Source organism: Patella vulgata, chromosome 4 (assembly GCF_932274485.2).
Source record: "Patella vulgata chromosome 4, xgPatVulg1.2, whole genome shotgun sequence".
Taxonomy (NCBI): domain Eukaryota; kingdom Metazoa; phylum Mollusca; class Gastropoda; family Patellidae; genus Patella; species Patella vulgata.
Window position 1 is genome coordinate 11,467,380 of NC_065882.2, and position 15,504 is coordinate 11,482,883.

The 15,504-nt window shown below is 37.6% G+C and overlaps 2 long non-coding RNA genes across 2 annotated transcripts; one reads left to right on the forward strand and one right to left on the reverse strand.

Annotated features, from left to right (window-relative positions):
- Positions 1–16: 16 nt before the first annotated feature.
- On the forward strand, positions 17–6,894 carry LOC126819571 (uncharacterized). The gene is made up of 8 exons (XR_007679668.2): positions 17–185; positions 882–993; positions 1,951–2,019; positions 2,559–2,623; positions 3,979–4,081; positions 4,777–4,904; positions 5,833–5,922; positions 6,687–6,894. It is a non-coding gene; the product is annotated as an uncharacterized LOC126819571 (long non-coding RNA).
- Positions 6,895–9,864: 2,970 nt separating this feature from the next.
- LOC126819568 (uncharacterized) lies at positions 9,865–15,221 on the reverse strand. Its single transcript, XR_007679665.2, has 4 exons — positions 15,083–15,221; positions 12,139–12,223; positions 11,299–11,340; positions 9,865–9,877 (listed from the first exon to the last, which is right to left on the reverse strand). It is a non-coding gene; the product is annotated as an uncharacterized LOC126819568 (long non-coding RNA).
- Positions 15,222–15,504: the final 283 nt, after the last annotated feature.

The following is a 15,504-nucleotide window of genomic DNA, read 5'->3' on the forward strand; positions in this document are numbered from 1 at the left end:
CCTGAAATAGCAGACGACGTTGTTTTCAGAAAGTAAAAAGTTCAGAAAAAAAAATGGACCCAAATTTTATAAAAGAAGGAACAGCCAACGAGAATGATGTTAAAAAGGATATTGGATTATCCAGAGTTGTAGCTAAATGTGAAAATCCAGACTTGCTCATAGAAACCATTGATAGTTGGAATAATGTTAGTTATTTCCAAAAATTTAATGTTAATCTGTGCGTGCACCGTGTAGGCCTACAACAGTCAACAGTCAAATTTGGCCTCTTGCAACTTGTTAGGCTAATTAATAGTAGGCCTATATACATGTCGGCAGCACACGGCACTTAATTTAGTCTTCTAAATATTGCCATCGATTGGATTGTCCAAGTTCAGTAATTCGGGCATTTTAAAGGCTCAATACCACTCTTGTTGTAACTGAATAATATGTCCCAATCTTTATTCTGGTCATCAAATTGTACTATTTTAGAATATTTCAATTAATTGATGATACAAATTTCACCTTAACACACCTTATTTAAAATTTTAGAAAAATTCAACATAATGGTTTGAAACGTCTAACGTAAACCTTTTCAAATGAAACTTCGATTTAAAAATATTTTCGAACCCTCTGGACAAGTAAAATAGGATGTAATGGATAATTTACACAACAGGTAGGACACTTAAACATCTAGTACTTAGATAGAGATATTATTTATTTTCTGGAGCTTTCAAGCCAGCAAGAGTGTTATTGTCCCTTTAATAAACTATTTGCCATTGTCACAGTATCACCGTCCATACGTTTTTAAGAAATGAATATAGGCTATTTGAATTTGATTTTGGGGATCAAAAATCCCAACTTAAGATTTGGCTTCATGCAATTTCACATTTTTTTTTCTTTAGGAACACCAGAAGCTAGTGAATGCTTTTAAAACTTTACAAGACAAGATGGAAGTTATGGTTCATGAGAAAGAAAAGAAACATCAATCCAATAGCAGTACGGGTATCCTAAATGGTGAGGACTATTATTGATGTATCAGCTCACGCCCTCATTTCTTTTGACTGATCGACAGTGAAAATTCTTATAATGAAGACGGGCATACGCCATACAGTGTGCTATGAGGGAAATTTTGCCCGGCAGCGGCACTATCGCCTACTCTTATATCGAATTCCAACTGCCACGGGATCTTTTACGTGCATTCCAATATATACACGGGACCTCAGTTTTTCGTATCATCCGAAGGACTAGACAGCTGTCCTTGTCAGGCCCTCCGTCCTGCATCACTGACAAGGGGGAACCACGCCGGAAAATCAGGATGAACTTTCTCGGCCAATGCAGGGATCGACCACCCGACCTCCAGGCTAGCGAGCCAGCATCTTACCCACTTAGCCACCCATTAGTCATAGAACAATTGCAGGAGAGGTGATCCATAAGTCACAGTTATAGTCTACAACCACAGTAAAGGTGCTCCGTTAGTCAAAGAACAATCTTATATATATAGAGAGAAATGGGGTTTAACGTCCACTTGACACAAACTAGGTCATTTCGGGACTAACACATGGTTCAATTTTTTTTCAATAATTGGCTTGTATGTAAGGATCTATAGCAGTGGGAGAAAACCTACGAGGTTGGACAGGCCACCCTACTCCTTGTCACGTCCAACAGGGGAATTGAAACCATGCCAGTTGACTCAGTGACAGACCTTATGATAAAATGTGCACGCGCAAACCACTCAGCAACCCCCTCACCCCTATAGTTATAATTATCTTATAACAAATCACAGCTGGCGGTCCATCCATTGCCATTAGTCATAGAACAATCTTTATAACAATTAGCTTCAGAACTCTTCACACAAGTGAAGCCATTAGTCATTGAACTGCAGTAACTCAAAAAGATGATGTCCATTAGTCACAGACAAATCTAAAATATGTTATGTTACATTTTATGATTTAAAATGTTATATAATTTCAGAAACAGAAGATTTTCTTGAAAGTGTAAAGAATTCTCAGCCACTGTTACAGAGAATCAATAATCTAGATGGTGAGTGCAAAGTTGATTATATGAATGGAATACCAATCCAGAAATGGTTTATTTTCTCTGTTGGGTGGCCAAAATATTAACGCGTTTCATCATAAGGTCTGTCATTGATTCAAGTGGCATGATTTTGATTCTCCGATTGTACGTGACAAGAAGTAGGGCTTCCTGCGAGTCCAACCTTGTGGACGTTTTCTCTGGGTTTTTCCCACTGCAAAAGACATGTACGCCCAAGCGATTTAATAAAATAAAAATGAACCATATGTTAGTCCTAAAATGACCTAGTCTGTGTCAAGTGGAAATTACTCCCCTCCTCTCACTCTCTCTCTCTCTTTAATCAAATTTAATCCAAGACAGGAGATTATTGATGATATTTTGGTTTTGTTGTCTTAATTAATTGCTCAATTTAAGTAGATTTTAGCGTGGATATCTGTGAAAAATTTGGAATTGTCAAAAAAAAATTCAAATGATGATCTGCATCTTAGAGATTTACAAGTTATTGTGAAGAGATAATAATTGTGATTTTTATTTCAATATAATTACAGAGGAAAATGAAAGATTGAAAGAAAATGTTACCAAGCTTCAATGTCAAGTAGAAAATCTGAAAAAGGTATTTAGGTTCACTTAAATTTCATTAAGAAACTTTAGTGTTCAACATATAGCCAACATACATGTAATACCCAGTCAATGTTTACACCGGACCTCGGTTTTTGACCCATTCGTATGACAGACAGCTGTCTTTGTCAAGCCCTCAGTCCTGCACCACTGACAAGAGGAAGCCACACCCGAAAACCTGGATGAACTTTCTCGGCCAATGCAGGGATCGAACAAGCGATCTCCAGGCTAGCGAGCCAGCATCTTACCCACTTAGCCACCGTGGCTACCCCAGAGGAAGGATTCCAGAGAAAACCAAAGAGGTTAGGCAAACCACCCTGATAGGAATTACCACAACACTAGAATCGATGACAGACCTTATAAGCGAATCGTGGGAATGTGAATAGCGATACATCAATACAATGATATATCATGGCAGCATTAAAGCACAAGTATAAGACCACCCCAACTCACCAACTTAAACATTTTGACTGTTCCACGACAAGATGGATCCAGAAGTGCCCCAGCTCATGCTGTAGTCACCACTGCAGTCAATCTCAATCTCCGGTTTCCTCCCACTGCTAAAGACCCCTACGCGCAAGCGAATTATTGAAATAAAATTAAACCATATGTTAGTCCCGAAATGACCTAGTTTGTGTCAAGTGGACTTAAACTCCATTTCTCTCTCTCTCTCTCTCTCTCTCAGAGATAAGTTTACACTTTGTCGAGAAATTGGCAGCATTTCATTCTCACAAATCCTGCCAATCAATAGCCACTGGGGTCACATCTTCAATAGAAGGCTTGATCTCGCTTTAACTACGTACATCTTATCAAGGCTTTCACGTAATACCCTGCATATTGCGGCACTAATTTTGATTGGATACAAGCCCAACTTGTGAGCCTATCAGATTCCTCGATTGGCGCGAATACAAAGTCTCGCGCTTTCAAGCTAAAATGTCTACCTGTGATAATCGAGTTGCAAAGTTTAAGGTACATTCAGCTTTCCGTGGAGGTCGCAACCTCTGATTGGACGCTGCTGCTCACGTGTCTGTAGATAACATAGCTATAAGTTCGGGAATTGTGAAGTAAACAAGCAACGGCCAGATGTTGTGAAACTCGCAGTCGTTGCTTCAGGAACATGCTGGGGGCAAAGCTTAGGATCCGATTTCACGCCGGCGAGTTTTCGAGATAAATGAAGGGTAAAGGAGAGTGTACTGCAGTTTGTCTTTCATTATCAGTTTTCTACAATACCTGATAACAATTAACACAAGTTTGGAAATTCTGATCCAGCAATTCAGGATAGCAAAATTGGGCTCAAATGACCAAATATTGTCATCTGTGATATGTGAATTTTTCCTCTATTGTTAATAGGAGAAATCAGAATTTGAAGAAGAAACACATGAAGGAATAATCAAACAAGAAAAAATACATCAAGAAGAGGTCAGGTCTCTAAAAGATTTGTTTAATTTGGAAGGTAAAAATTTGAAATGATTGGTTTAACAACCTGCTATTCAGCACCAAAAAGCCTAATGAAGATGGGACAGTGTGGTATGAGGGAAATATGGGTGGGACAGTGATATTTGTGCCCACTCTTCATCAAATTCCTACTGTTTGAAACAGGTCTTCAAGGCATTATACCTCGTGGGTTTTCTCCGGTTTCCTCCCACTGCTAAAGACCCCTACGCGCAAGCGAATTATTGAAATAAAATTAAACCATATGTTAGTCCCGAAATGACCTAGTTTGTGTCGAGTGGACGTTAAACCCCATTTCTCTCTCTCTCTCTCTCTCAAGGCATTATATTTGATGTAATTATTAAAGAGAGAGAGCGAAATGTGGTTTAACATCCATTCGACACAACCTAGGTCATTTCAGGACTAACATATGGTTCAATTTTATTTCAATATTTTGCTTGCGCGTAGGGGGTCTTTAGCAGTGGGAGGGAACCAGAGGACCAAGAGAAAACCTACCAGGCTGGACAGGCGATCCTACTCTTTGACACGTACAAACGGGGAATCGAAACCACGCCACTCAATGACGGACCTTCTGATCCACGCACATGTGCTTACCATTCAGCCACCCAACCCCCCAGTGGAAGTTAAATGTACCCTATTATGCAGAGACTTTTCAGGTTAGTAGCTGTATTATTTACCAGTATTTTAATTTTGTAGCTCACCAGAAAGAGACGAGTACTAAAGAAGAAATAAATAAATATGAAAAAGAAATTCAGGAACTTCAAGACAAGAATAACCAACTTCAAGCCTCAAAAGAAGCTGAACTTACTCATTTATCTATGGAGGTAAACTTTTTCTTTTATCAGAAGAACCGGGGTACTGTCTCAGAATTTTTCAGTGTAGTGTCGCTTTGCAGTGGACCAGAATCAGTTTCTAGTCGTTTGGATGGAATGTGGGGGTCACGGTGGCTAAGTGGGTAAGATTCTGGCTCGCTAGCCTGGAGGTCGGGTGTTCAATCCCTGCATTGGACGAGAAAGTTCACCTAGATTTTCCGGCGTGGATCCCCCTTGTCAGTGATGCAAAGGACAGCTGTCTAGTCATTCGAATGAGACGAAAAACCGAGGTCCCATGTACACATTGGCATGCACGTAAAAGATCCCTTGACAGTTGGAATTTGATATAAGAGTAAGACGTAGTGCCGCTGTCCGGGCAAAATTTCCCTCATAGCACACTGTATGGCGTATGCCCATCTTCATTAGCCCTGTTTGGAGCAAAACAGTAGGACGTTAAACCCATTTCATTTTTGGATGGAATGATTTTTTCACACAAATGGAATAATAATTGCTAACAGATTGCTTAACAAAGGGAAATAACTCTGGATGTTATTACAGAAAATGAAAATCGTTTTTCCCTTTTAAAAGAGTAGACAACAAAAATAAATTTCAGCTAGATAGGTTATAAAAATAATTTTCTATTTAGTGTAATTGGGTACATAAAATAGTATGCAAAGGCGAAAAATGAGTATAAGACACCAATTCTGCTTGAACCAGTTTTTGTTACTACGTCCAATATGCACTTGTTATCTAAGCCATATGATGTGACGTCAAACGTAGACTTATAATGTGCATGAACAATAAGGTTAGTCATTTTCTACAGAGTTAAAAGAAGGCTATTGCATTACCGCTATGAAACAGATTGTCAAGTCAACACCCACCCCCCGCAACCACTTGGTATTTTAGTTTGTCCAGTAATGTATATTATGTTGTATTTCAGTATGAAAATCAACTTGCGAAGATCCACAGACAGAAATTACAGAATCAACAGAATCAGTCCAACTCGGGTAATCAAGAGATTTTTAGAAAGGTAAATATTGTAATTTTTTTATGCTATATCATAATGCTTGTGACCCTACACCTTATAGAAAGTGGAGGATTGTTTGTTTATTCATTTCAGTTTTTTGTCGACATACTGTGTCAACACAGCTACACACAATGACGTAAAATTTTGAAGGAACAAATCACCATCAAATCCATTCTGACAAGATTTCCCAGCCAGCTATCCACTTGTCATTGGTACAGGATGGAGTGACTGGCAAGAAGAACATACTGGAAAACCAAGATACCATTGGTAGTACATTAATAAGTTTAATGAAATGGGGTTTAACATCCTACTGTTTTGCTCCGACCGAGCTAATGAAGACATGCATACACCCTACAGTGTGCTATGAGGGAAATTTTACCCGGGCAGCGGCGCTACGGCCTATTCTTATATCGAATTCCAACTGCCAAGGGATCTTTACTGTGCATGCCAATGTGTATGTACACGGGACCTCATTTTATGTTCCTGTCCAAATGACTAGACAACTGTCCTTGTCATGCCCTCCATCCTGCATCACTGACAAGCGGAAACCATGCTGGAAAATTCCGATGAACTTTATCGGCCAACACTGAAAGCAAACTCCAGACTAGCACCCCTGCGTCTTACTCACTTAGCCAGCGTGGCTCCCCAAATCATAATAAATAGTAGACTATAGCACTGCTGTCCAGACTTTAAATAAATTGACAATTTTATTTTTGACACAGATCATAGAGGTCTAGTTATGTTAGAACTATATATTATAATTTCAGAAGTTACAACATATGAAGGAAGAATATGAGGGTGAAATATGTAGGTTAAAACAAGAGTTAGAGAATAGTCAACAGACTAGCTGTAATCCATCACCCAGAACACGTGACAGACTCTCACTTACTGCTGGAACTAAGAGACGAAGATAGACAACGAGTCACATTCAGTTAGAACCAGGGCCGAATAGACAATTGCTCCGGGCCCCCCTGTACATTCGGTTTAAAATATCAATTTCATGACACTGATGAAAAAGATAAAGGAGTGATGTAATACTGTAGTTGAGTTAAATTCGGTTTTGTTTTGTGTGTAGTGCAGTCCTACTAATCATTAAGCAGCGTTGAATCAAAAGGCAAAGCCCAGCTTAAACACAGCGGGCCCTGGGCCAGACTAGAATCATGGGGCTCCTTTTGAATGACACACATGCAGTGGCAATACCCAGCACTACATGTACTTCCATTTAGGAACTCTGATTTTGAATAGGATATCTAGACTGTTCCCTAGCCCCATTCAGAGACCAATTTCCAAAATGTCTTGTTACCTAATCCCATATCCTATCAAGAGATCCTGAAAAGTTTTGTCTAAGAAAAAGAAGAAAACGATTTAAATTGTTTTTATTAAAAACAATGAATTGTAATTACAATGTGTATAATATTTAGTATTCATATACCAGTTTTACAGCTTTAAACTAAAGTAGCTAAGTCATCTGAGAATGTCACATGGTAAAATATTTAGACGGTATGATATTGTTGGTGAAATTCAATAGAATTCTTCGTTTTTCTAATTTAAATAATGCATAAATAAATTTCATACAGATCGAATGATAACGTTTGCATCTTCGTATCACTTATGTAAACAATATTTGTAAATTTTAAGAGATTGGATGGTAAATGTAGTCTGTAGAATGTTCACAAGAAATTGTGGATGACGGACTAGGGGCTATGACGGGCGGATGCGGTCACAATGGGCCATTTATATGACTTACTAATTCCATTTATAAAGCTTTATAATTAATTACTTACTTAGGCACGTGCGAACGCTGAAACCCCTCGAAGCGTATGACTGAATTGAATATTATTTTCATAGCTTGATAAATGATTTATGAAGTCTTGTAAATAATATGGTAGCTATATAAATCTTTTTTCTAAGTCTTATAAATGAATTATCTAACGAACTAAATATTCGGGAAAGTTCGTACATCTGCCCGGAAATTCCCGAGGATGCTTCGGCCAGCCAATCACAGGTCGTCTTACTGAATGGCAAGCCCCTCTCACTCCCGTCCGCGGTTTTCGAGTTGTGTGCGTCGGTGTCATAGGGCCTACATCATTTTATTCGTAAATTTTTTCCTTAAATGGAATTCGGACGCACTAATCTTCCTGCAGAAGATGACCATGGTCAGGATGAGGGTATGTTGTCTTCAGAAAACTTCCCTCGTGGCCCACGCGTGCCGCACGGCACGTTGTACACCCTCTCATACGAAACCTTCATTTTTTCACCTAATGCTCCAAGTCCGAAAATTATAAAAAACACAGTTATCTTCTCCTACTTCCTGTTTACATTTTCGCTATTTATAGCAAAGCGATCAAAATAAAAACAAAACTACAAATTGCAATCAAAAACGGATATTATTATACGAATTTACGTCAAAATGGCTAACCGAATGACGTTAGAGGAAGTCTTACAAGAAATTGTGGCTGATAGGGCCTAATGATTCGGATTACGGAGATTTTGATGACGAAGCCGACGGCAATTTTGTCGCAAAAAACTCTGTACGCATCTCTAGATTGACTAGAACCTGCGGACATGGAAACACAGTCTGATCATGGTGCCAATGGTGGTAGTGATGATGGTGATGATGATGATGAATGATGAATGATGATGATGATGATGAAGGATTTGTCCGACGTGTATCAGTCATGTCATGTCAGTGCATCCGACACGATATTTCGGCAAACTCGCAAGAAATTGTGAAAAGAACTACCCCGGTCGGTGGGTGGAGGGGGAGCGGTGACCTTAGCAAAGTAAGTTGATGCTAGGATAACTAAAACATACATAAAACTTATTCTCGTCATTTTATGTTTACAATAGCCGCCATGAAAGGTAAAACACCGCTATATGTAACGAGGGATTTGACTTATAAGACTTGATAAATAATTACGTAGTTTCATAATTATTTATCAAACTATGAAAATAATATTCAATTCAGTCACCCATTTCGATGGGTTCCAGCGTCCACACGTGCCTAAGTAAGTAATTAATTATAAAGCTTTATAAATGGAATTAGTAAGTCATATAAATGGAATTAGTAAGTCATATAAATGGCCCATTGTGACCGCATCCGCCCGTCATAAGGGGCAATGACAATATATGAAATTTTCATGTGGCTGTGAACACAATACTTTGGTTATTTCGAGACTAACATACATTTATTTAATTTCTATGACCATGTGTGCAATGCTTGGGCAAAAGAATTCTCTTTGTCAAAGGTTCATTGAATTCCACCTATTATCCTATGGAACAGTTCATTGAAATGTTGTTTATATTCTTTTCTACTTTATGGTTTGCTTGCAATAAGATATCGACTATTGAAGGTAAATGAAGGGCAAATTTGCATTTTTGATCAAATCTGTATCTAAAAGAGCATCCATTTTTATAGTTCAGTAATAATAACGATTTATGTTATGAGACAGAGCTTTTATGGTTATTCGAATATGGCATACAATGGTAATTTTTTACCAATGCTGGAATTCTGTCTTGAACCATATGCAGAATTTTTTCCTCTGAAATGTCAACCAAATGTTAATTTTACAAATGGTATTCTCTCTTTTGAATATTTTTCCTCTAAAATGCTGATCAAATGAAGCGAATGCAACAATATTGATCGAGGAATGACCATATGTTCCTTTTGAATCATTTCTTCTTTGTCTAGAAACTACATTCAACAGATAGAAATAAAGCCTGTTCTCCAAGAACACTTTTTCACCGGTTACATGGAAATGGTCCCATTACATTTGCATTAACGGACATTTTGGTCGCGAAAAACATGCACGCAATAAAGATAGATCATCTGTCTGTGTTTGGAGAAAGTCTTGGAAGATTTAAAAAATATTTAACAAATCGGTACGTGAAACAACCTTTCTTGTCCTCAGGAATTAAAATGAACTTTTCTTCAATTTTTATTACGTGTCTAATGCACCTGAAGTAGAAACAAAAAATACAGTTAATTCACAAATGTTACAATCTTCAACTACAAATATTGGCATTAATTGTCAGGCAATAAATATACATCCACCAGCAGTTTTTAAAGAGTGACATTCAAGTGAATGGCTATAAATACACAAGAAAAATTTAGGTTTTCTACTAATGATTGGCCAAACAATTCCACAAAGTTTGAAGAAAACATCTTAAACAAAAACAAAACACAGCCTGTGGACCGTTTCTGTTACAGGAAGTTGTCAAGTAGAGTTGGATACAAACTTTTTGACTAGCAATCACTATGTGTCTAGATAAACCAGTTAATAACTTTTGCAGAGCCACAACTTTACCTTATACATTTGTATGTATTTTTTTTTTTTTTTGGGGGGGGGGGGGGGTGCAGTCATTGTTTTTTAAGGCGAGTGATCGCTCTCGAGCGCCTGCTGCTCATCTGAATGTCGATCAAGGGGAGGTTTTTTTCCCTCTCATTAAAACTGAAATCGCTCTCCTTTACAAAGTCATGGGGGTTTATTATCATTTATGAATCCAGGAATGACCCCCTAACATGCAGTTATTGATCTTCAGAACCATTTCCCATACGCACAACTAAACACTCTCCTTAATATCAGATCACTTTCCTTAATTTCTAAATCATTGTTCTTACTGAAACTGGGAGAGCTTTTATGGGGAGCGATTTTTTCAATTTGTTCATTAATGGGAGCTTGTTTCGGCTCTCCTCTAATATACAAACAACGACTGGAGGTGTGTATTAGGTCACTCAATGAAATATTGGTGGCAACTGCACTACATAACCCATGTAAAATCTTTCAGCAATCATTTACAAATGACTCATAAGTGAAAAGGCCTTTTCTTCACATTTTGGTGTTCGATTCGCATATTAAATCTATAATAAATCAACTTCCCATCCAACATATCATAATATTTCTCTAATACTGATGCAAATGCAGAAAATATTTATCCCTTTGAAAAATAAGTCAAAATATCACAAAAATTTGACCTGAAATAGATTGGATACACACTGATTCACCATCTTTGATAATGTTGAATGGGAAGTAAATATTTAAGAAGTAGTTTTGTATCAAAATCTGACTAGTCCACTTTCTGCTGACCTTTAATAGGTTTGTAGAATTACATTAAAATAATAGCAAATAAATTATAGGCCTAATCTGATTATCTCCCTTTAATCTTCAGAAAAATTGGAGTTGTCCCCCTTTAGTCTCTAATTAAAAAATTTAATAGAAAATTCCTACCAATATCGTAAAGAACCTATATTTCAAGATTCGTCAAAATTAGATAAAAATTGTGACCGGTAGAGTGTCCACAAACTAAATTTGAATGTCAGGACAGGGGTGACAACCAGATACGTCAACATGAAAATGTGGGTGTATTATAAAAACTTACCTTCTAAAAATGTATAACTGTCCCTCGTTTCTAAAACAATATCTAGAAAGAAAGAAAAATTACAGTAAACCATCCTTCCCCATTAACTAGGGAAACCTGTGACAGAAAACCCTGAGGAACTTTATCGGCCAATGTTGTGAGCGAACATGAGACCTCCTGGTTAGCAAGCCAGCATCTCACCCACTGAGCCACAGCGGATCCAGAATTTACTTTACTCAATAGTTAAAATCACTAGAAGGCAAGACAGCAACTCATGGCACAGACACTGTCAAGCAAACTTTCAAGCTTTGTCGGACACAATCCGTCTGGTGTCATTTTGCATGGCAAAAATTGGTCTATTTTACAGTTCAGGTACAACTGACCAGCAAATACGTATGATGTCATCACACAGCCATCTTGGAATTGTGAGCCAGCGTCCTACCCACATATAGGCACCGTGGCTCCTGTTTTTGCAAATAAATGAAATGAAATGGGGTTTAACGTCCTACTGTTCTGCTCCTAACCTGGGCTAACGAAGACGGGCATACGCCATATCGAATTCCAATTGCATACCAATGTGTACACGGGACCTCGGGTTTTCGTCTCATCCGAACGACTAGACAGCTTTCCTTGTCAGACCCTCTCGAATCCCTGGTTGTACGTGACAAGGAGTAGGATCGCCTGTCCAACCTCGTGGGTTTTCTCCGGGTCCTCTGGTTTCCCCCCACTGCTAAAGACATACGTGCAAGCGAATTATAGAAATAATAAATTGAACATGTCTTAGTCCCGAAATGACCTAGTTTGTGTCGAGTGGACGTTAAACCCCATTTCTCTCTCTCTCGTTCCCTCTCTCTTACTCACCTAAATCTTTTCTCTGTAGTGTTTTTCTTTTATTATTTAAGGTTTTTTCAACAGCATCTTTGGCCACCATCTGAATAAACAACTCCTACAAATAAAAACATATTTTATTACGTTGTTCAACATTTCTTTGTTTTAATTATTTTGATTGAAATCTCTCTTTAATGCAGACATTATGATGATCAATTAAACATACATTATGCAAGAGCCAATTTCGGGTCTGTCTTTAGGCCTGAAATGTTATATAAACTATTAATTAGACATTAATTAACTTATCCAGACCATAAACAACTCTCGATGTCATCGCTAGCTAGCGATATTTACTGGATTAGGATCTGATCTGCTGCTCAACGCGCATTGATGATTAAATCAAATAATGGATAATCAAGATTATGTTTTTTAACGTACCGACTTTAGTAATGATGATCAAAGCTAGGCCCAAAATTGAATCGCTAAATTCTCGGTTCAGAGATGATCATTTTGACTGAAAATTTCAGCAAATCCCCTTTACATTATCTAGTTTTTAACTATTATAGTGAGAACTGCCAGCTCTTTATCTAATCTCCCACAATGTATCTTTAACAAATTTTACTTATCATTTGCCTTTGGGTCTATAAAGATTATTCACTTGAGTGTTTCATGAAGACCATGAAAAAAATGTTTAAAATATTCTCAATGTATGTTCACTCACTTTCCAGGTGGTTGTTTAATTTTCACAAAAACATCTACCATGTTTTTTTAATTTGGACAGTGTTTGTTATTTGAATCAGATTTTGTCATTCTTTTCCCCACAAAAATGATCTTGGGTTATACTAATATTTGCAGCTGGATGGTTTCAAAGACATAGGGGGGTTGGATGGCGAAATGGTTAGCACGCGCGCGCTGCACTGTATCATGCGGTCTGTCATTGAGTCAACTGGCGGGGTTTCGATTCCCCGGTTGTACGTGACAAGGAGTAGGGTCGCCTGTCCGGTTTCCTCCCACTGCTCAAGACCCCTACACGCGCAAGCGAATTATAGGAATAAAAATTGAAACATGTGTTAGTCCCGAAATGACCTAGTTTGTGTCGAGTGGACATTAAACCCCCATTTCTCTCCCTCTTTCTCTCTTTCAAAGACATAACTACACCCATTTCTTGATCAATTTCTAAAAATTAAATAAGACAGAATCCCTTTATGCTTATGAATGTGAAGTATGGATCCCAGTGTTGACCAAGAACTATCCTGAGGATTCTTTTTCTTATCTCCTTTTTCAGTGGTGCAGGATGGAGGGACTGACAAGGAAAAAAGCTTCTGTCGGATGGGAAAGAAAACTGATGTAATCTACAAGTTTAGTACAACAGTGTTGGCCTACTCGTTGACTTGCACATAAAATTAAAAGAAGCATTCATAGTTGGAATTCAATGAATTGTATTTGTAGAAGGAAATGTCATGTTCTGAGCAAAGGCTGCTGTCTCATGGTGGGAGCTGACTCATTAGATTTATTACTGTTTGTAACCTGTATTCTATCAATGTATTTACCTGGTAGTGGTATACTGTATGTAAGCGGTATACAGACAACTCATCCCAAAGACAACTCATCCCAACTTTAAAACATGGGCCGAGATATACGACGACTCATCCCAACAAATATAAGTGCCAGTTATATTTGTTTTAATACAATTGCTTTCTTTGAAGACCACTCAGACCATTCTGATTTTGTTATAAAAAGATTTGTGTTATGTTAATAAAATTGATATTGTTGTTTTAATAAAATTGATATTGTTGTTTTAAATTTTAAGTTGTTTTAAGTTTTGGGGGCTCCGTATACTTACATGTATCATAGCCCACACATTTCAATTCCTTCTTTGAACCATACATATGACTGAAAATGTTGGCGCCAGTCGTGCTGATTGTTTCCATATCAATGTCTGATAGAAATTCGTCAGAATATGACATTATATCCTTGTCTTTATGTATGAGTTTCAGTATAGCTGATATCTTGGGATGAATTGTCTTCTAACTTGGGATGAGTTGTTATATTTGGATGAGTTGTCAGGTATTCTCAGATAATTGTATTGTCTAAATGTACCTATTGATTGACGCAATATACGGTACACATCTTATCTTATCTAGAACACTGCAAGGAAAATGTAAGAGTAAGACGATGTTAATTTAACCCTATTTCAAAGTATTTGATTGTTTTGTGGCATATGATCATCATTATCATAAGACATAATAATATTAGGAAGTGGATAAACGACTGGATTCGGTTCCTGACGAAAATTTACTACGAAACTAAATATCGTCTCTGATTGGCCAATTTATCACGTGATTATTAGCGGTCTTTTCCAAAATGGCGGCCTCTACAGGCATCCTTGTTGGTGCTGAATTTACGACTCAAAATTCACTTTTAGAAGCGATGAAACAATTTGAATTTAAGAATAAAATGACATATTGGCGAAGAGATACGCGGACATTAGAAAATGCAAGAAAGTGAGGAATTAACGTTCCTAGGGTTAGGGTTAGCCTAACCCTAACCTGTACTGGAGAAATGTTGGGAACCGAACCTATCGCGATAGAATAACCACGTGATGAAATTGGCCAATCAGAGACGATATCCGGTTTCGTAGTAAATTTTCGTAAGGAACTGAATCCAGTTGTTTATCCACTTCCATAATATTACGGTTATTTTGTGGTTTAATGTGCACTCCATACAGACTGCATGTAGGTCATTTCGGGACAATTTTATTTCCGTAATTTGCTTGTCATTTTAGGGATCTTTAGTAGTGTGAGGAGAAAACCCACGGGGTTAGGCAGACGACCCTTAATATGGATCTATAATAAATATAAATATTATTATTACCGCAGCTTTTGTGAGCGCTACCACCGCTTCAGAACTTGCTAAACTGACGTCAGGGTCTGTTTTAATTATATGTTTTATTCTAGTAATTGGTAACCGGACCAACCTGTCCCCGCCGGACTGTTCCTGGACATCGGATCCCTGAACCTGACTTTCTTCTACAACTTTTTCTTCGTTATTATTATTACTATTTACAATTTCTTCTACTGCTTCGTTTCCCGCCATATTTGATGATTACCTCAAATTTATTCCTGGGGTTATAATAAACGAAACGAAATCTTGGTTGTTATATAATTCACTATATTATAGATATATTTACAAATTCGTTGTAATACGTTATTTTGAATGTTTTAAAGCATTTTTAAAATATGAGTATTTGATATTTTGAACGTAGTTATAATTTATATTAATAATTCGATTCGTGGTCGGCGGAACCTGGTAGTCTCGGACACCCAGAACCTCTAGTTTTCAAAGAACGGGTCTGGGTGATAAAGACTATGAAACTGGTCGAATGATACCTTAAAGGAG